Raw genomic sequence first — 6214 nt, 5'->3', positions numbered from 1 at the left:
TCCCAGTTGGTTTTGCTTTTGATTGTGACTGTTCCCTGATATTTTTCCCTCTTGAAGGAAGAACATATTTTAGTGGAGCCCACAGTTAACAGACTTTAAATTTTAAAAGATATTGGACATTTTAAATTGATTGAACTTTTAATATGTAAAGACTGTGGGACTTTAGATCTTGGGGATGAATAAGAAAATAAGGGTTGAGGCTTAATAGTGATGTGTTTGTGTGTCAAGTTGACAAGGGGTCAATTGTACTGGCTGGTTTTGTGTGTCAACTTGACACAGGCTGAAGTTATCACAGAGAAGGGAGCTTCAGTTGGGGAAACATATATTATATATACTACATTTGCATATACTACATATACTATATATACATAAACATATACTACAGATACAAATACTACATATATAGATTTTATATATATATATATATATATATATATATATATATATATATATATATGGTAAGGCAATATAATCTATACTTAAAGATATCCTAAAAAAGAAAACTCTAGGTCAAATGACTTCTACAGTGAATCCACATTTAAATGAAAGAAATGGAGCTAGAGAGTTAGCTTAGTGGTTAAAAGCACTTGCTGCACTCCTAGATGACCTAAATCAGGTGGCTCAAAATTGCCTGTAACTCCATCCAGCCTTTGAGGATACCCATGCATATATGGCATACCTTAGACAAACAAATATATGTAAATAAAAATAAAGTAAGCCTTTAAGAAAAGAAATAAAGCTTTGTACCTGTAGCAGATCACCTGCAGGAGTCTATCCTTCCTCTCTGCCTTTATTTTTTGAAGATTTATCAAGTCCTCTCGGGGTACCCAGCCTCCCTACTTCACCCCTTGCCTTTGCGTCAGCTGACAGTACCCAGAGGTACTCTCTACCTGGGATCTTGCTGGTTTTGCAGATTTGGGTATCAGATAGGCGAATGTCTTAGTTAGGGTTTTACCGCTGTGAAGAAACACCATGACCAAGGCAACTCTTATAAAGGCAAACATTTCACTGGGGCTGGCTTACAGTTTCAAACCATTATCATCATGGCAGGAAGCATGGCAGCATGCAAGCAGACATGGTGCTGGAGGAGGCTCTTTTTCCTACCCTGGGCAGATCTTGGGCACTAGGAGCCCTCAAAGTCAACCTACCTATACAGTGACATTTAGTCCAAGGCCACACCTCCTAACAGTGCTACTTCTGATGAACCAAGCATATTCAAACCACCACTCCTGTTCTCGATTTCCAATTCACCAGTCTCATCCCCAGCCCTCTAGTGAAGCACTTTTCAAGGGTCTGTCCTCTGTCGGACTCTACTACCTGGGGACATTAACCTTTTGGTAGACCCAGATTCCTGCTTCCTGTGGACCCTTTCAGTCTTACCCATCTTCTAGACCTTCCTCATTTCTTTGTGTCTGTCTCAAATACCAAAATACATACTCTACCCAGAACACCGGCCACCACACGAAGCAGAGACTCAGAAGCACTCCCTACCAAGGAATCTACAGTCACCACACATTGCTAAGTTCCAAAGAGGGCAACAGAAACCAAGGCGTGGAAGACCCACTCAACACAGACAAGATAAGGTACCAATACCTACAATTATAATCATCCCAAACCCAGATTTAAAAAAGACAGTCATTAACATGAAGGACAATATGCTTCTACCAGAGCCTAGTGACCCTACTGCAGTAAGCCTCACAAAATGCAATGGAATTGAAGCAAAAGACAGGACTTCAAAGCAGTTATTGTGAATATGTTCAAGGATTTCAAAGAGCATATGATTATATCCATTAATGAAGTCTGTGAAAACACAAACAATAGAATGAATTTATATTTCATTCTACTTCATGTTCAAGACATGAAAATGGAAATAGAATAAATAAAGAAAACCCAAACTGAGGGAAAACTGGAAATGAAAATTTTAGGAACCAAAACAGGAACCTCAGAGGCAAGCCTCACCAGAATACCAGAGAGAGAAATGAGGGTTTCAGGCTCTGAAGATAAGATCAAAGAAATGAGTACCTCAGTCAAAGAAAATGTTAAATCTAAAGAAAAAAAAAAGCCAGGCACAAAACATCCAGGAAATCTGGGATAGCCAAGAGAAGACTAACCCTATAAATGATAGGAAGAGATGAAGAAGAAACCCAGGTCAAAGGCACAAAAAATATTTTTAACAAAATCATAAAAAAAAAATTTCCAAAGAAAAAAGAAAAAGAAAAAGAAGAAGGAGGAGGAGGAGGAGGAGGAGGAGGAGGAGGAGGAGGAGGAGGAGGAGAAGGAGAAGAAGAAGAAGAAGAAGAAGAAGAAGAAGAAGAAGAAGAAGAAGAAGAAGAAGAAGAAGAAGAAGAAGAAGAAGAAGAAGAAAAGAGCCAGGTAGTGGTGGCACACGCCTTTAATCCCAGCAGTTGGGAGGCAGAGGTAGGCGGATTTCTGAGTTTGAAGCCAGCCTGGTCTACAGAGTAAGTTCCAGGACAGCCAGGGCTTTACAGAAAAAGCCCTGTCTTGGAAAAAAAAAAAAATCCCCCAAATCTAAAGAAGGGAGTATCTATCAAGATATAAGATGTATTCAGAACACCAAATGGTCTGAACCAGAAAAAAAATTTCCCCGTGTCATACAATAATCAAAGCATTATTGATTGTACAGAACAAAGAAAGATTATTAGAGCTGCAAGAAAAAGACAAGTATCATATAAAGGCAGACCCATTAAAGTAACACCTGACTTCTCATTGGAGATGCTAAGGGTCAGAAGGGTCTGTGCAGATGCCTACAAATTTTAAGAGACTACTAGCACAGATGCCAACCCAGGCTATAATACCCAGCTAAATTTTCAGTCACTATAGATGAAAGAAACACACACATACACACACACGCACACACACACACACACACACACTAACCAAATTTAAGCAGTATCTCTCTGCAAATTCAGCTCTACAGAAGATGCTAGAAGCAAAGCTTCAACCTGAGTAAATTAACCACACCCAAGAAAACACAAGAAAATCAGACCAGCAAATCAGAAGGGGGTGGGGAGAACATACCTAATAACAACAAAATAACAGAAATCAGCAAAACCTGTTAATAACTCTCAATATCAGTGGTCTCAAATCCCTCAAAAAGACACAAACTAACAGATTCAATTCAAAAACAGGATCCATTCTTCGGTTGCATCCATGAAACACACTTTAACATCAAGGATAGACATCACTTCGAGGTAAATGGATGGAAAAAGATATTCCAAGCAAATGGACTCAAGAAGCAAGCCAGTATAGCCATTTTATTATTTGACAAATTAGACTTCCAACACAAACTAATCAGAAGAGATATGGAAAGACACTGCATACTTATCTAAGGGGGAAAAAATCAAGATGATGTTACAATTCTAAACATCTATTCACCAAACACAAGGGCAGCCAATTTCATAAAAGAAACATTATTACAGCTAAAAAAAAAAAAAAAAACACATTAACCCTCATACAGAGATAATGGATGATTTCAATACACCAATCTTGTCAATAGTCAGGTTATACAGACAAAAACTAAACGAAGAAATGCTATATCTGTATGACATCATAAGTCAAATAGACCTAACAGATATTTACAGAACATTACACCAAAACACAAAAGGATATCCCTCCTTTTCAGTGGCTCATGGAACTTTCTCCAAAATTGACCACATACATGGACATGAAGCAAGTATCAATAGATACAAGAAGATTGAAATAACACCCTGCATCCTATCTGACTACCAGGGATTAAAGCCGGGCATCATCAACAACAGAAACAACAGAAAGCCCACAAACTCATGGAAAATGAACAACTCACTCTTCAATGAAAACTGGGTTGAGACAGAAATTAAGAAAGAGATTTAAGCTGGGTGATGGTGCACACTTTAATCTCAGCACTCAGGAGGCAGATGTATCTCTGAGTTCAAGGCCAGCCTGTTCTACAGAGCAAGGTCCAGGACAGGATTTATTTTGGGAAATAAACAAAACTAAACTAAAACTAAATAAAATAGAAAGAGCAAGAACCTTTTAGAATTAAATGAAAATGAAAATACAATGTACCCTAAGCTATGGGACACAAGGTGGTTTTAAGAGGCAGACTCACAGCACTAAGTAATTACATTTTAAAAAATGGAGTGATTTCATGTTAGCAACTAAATGGCACACCTGGAAGCTACAGAACAAAGAAGAGAAATAACAGTCAAAAGGAGTAGACGGCAAAAAAAAAAAAAAACAGTTAAACAGGGCTGTAATCAATAAAATGGAAACACACACACACAAAATATACAAAGAATCAATGAAGTGAAGAGTTGGTCTTTGAGAAAATCAGAAATATTTATAAACCCTTAGCCAAATTAACTAAAAGGCATTTGGTGAAGATCCAAATTAATAAAATTAGAGACAAAGGAGAACATAACAGACACCAAGGAAATCCAGACATTTTAAAAACCTGTATGGCACCAAATTAGAAAATCTAAGAGAAATGAATAAATTTCCTGATTGCGTATTACTCAAGATCAGATGAGCAATTTAAACAGAGCCATACCACCACAGTGAAACAGGAGCAATGCTCCTCCCAGAGCCCAGGGCCAGAGAGAGCCGGCTCAATTCTACTAGACTTTCAAAGAAGAATTAACTCTAATATTCCTCAAATTATTCCACAAAATAGAAACAGAAGGAACATTGCCCAATTCTTTTTAATTAGGCCACAATTACCCTGCTACCTTAACCATATAATTACCACCAACAAACAAAAAAAAGAAACTTACAGACCAATTCCCTTATGAACATGGATGCAATAATTATCAATAAAATACTTGCAAGCCAAATACAAGAACACATCAAAAAGATTATCTAACATAATCAAATAGATTTCATCCCAGAGAGGCAGAGATGGTTTAACATATGTAAATGGATAAATGTAATCCACCATATAAACAGGTATTTACAAAACCACATGATCATCTCATTAGACACAGAAAATGCCTTTGACAAAAGCCAAAACCTCTTTATAATAAAAATCCTGAGTAGACTAGGTATGTGAAAGACATACCTCAACATGATAAAGGCAGTTTACAGGAAACACCAACACCAACAAAAACAGAGAGAAATTCAATGAATTTCCACAAAAATCAGGAACAATGCAAAGTTGTTCTATCTCTCCATACCTATTCTATAAAGTACTTGAAATCTTAGCTAGAGCAATAAGACAACTGAAGGTTCAAGGGGATACAAATAGAAAAGGAAGAAATCAAAGTCTCTTTATTTGTAGGTGATATGATTATATAAGAAACAAATAACCCCAACAAACATCTACAGTAGAGTAGCAGACCATGTGCGCGCGCACACACACACACACACACACACACACACACACACAATCAGTAGCCTTCCTTCCTATATACAAATGGCAAACTGAGAAAAAAATCGGAGAAACAACAGCTTTCACAATAGCCTTTTAAAAAATGACCAAACAAGTGAAAGACTTATATGATAAAAACTTTAAGACACTGAAGAAGATATCAGAAGAGGGAAAGATCTCCCATGCATTTGGCTCAGTAGGACTAATAGAGTGAAAATAGACATCGCACTAAAAACAATCCACAGGTTCAATGCAACCCCCATCAAATTCCAACACAATTCTTCATAGGAACTTAGAGAACAATTTTCAGCATCATATGGAAACACTAAGTATCCAGAAAAGCTAAAACAATAATGAATAGTAGAAGAACTGCTGGAGGTATTTCTATCCCCAGAATTATTTTTACCACAGAGCTATAGTAATAAACAGAACATGACAGTGGCATGAAAATACATACATTGATTACAAGAATGGAACTGAAGACCCAGACATGAGCCCATACACTCATGACACATGATTTTTCTTTTTTAACAAAGAATACACACTGAAAAAAAGACAGCATCTTCAATAAATGGTGCTGGTCAAACTGGATGGCTGCATATAGAAGACTACTACTCTTAAATATAAATATGAGAATTTTTTATCCACTTATCAGTAAGTGCATACCATGTTTGTTCTTTTATGATTGGGTCACCTCACTCAGGATGATATTCTCCAGATCCATCCATTTCCCTAACAATTTCATAAATTCATTGTGTAAATGTACCAGATTTTCTGTATTCATTCCTCTGCTGAGGGACATCTGAGTTGTTTCCAGTTTCTGGCTATTATAAATAAGGCTGCTATGAA

The sequence above is a fragment of the Mastomys coucha genome, unplaced genomic scaffold, assembly GCF_008632895.1.
Source record: "Mastomys coucha isolate ucsf_1 unplaced genomic scaffold, UCSF_Mcou_1 pScaffold6, whole genome shotgun sequence".
In the NCBI taxonomy this organism is placed as follows: Eukaryota; Metazoa; Chordata; class Mammalia; order Rodentia; family Muridae; genus Mastomys; species Mastomys coucha.
The sequence above is the reverse complement of the archived record's forward strand: the minus strand, read 5'-3'. Positions refer to the sequence as shown.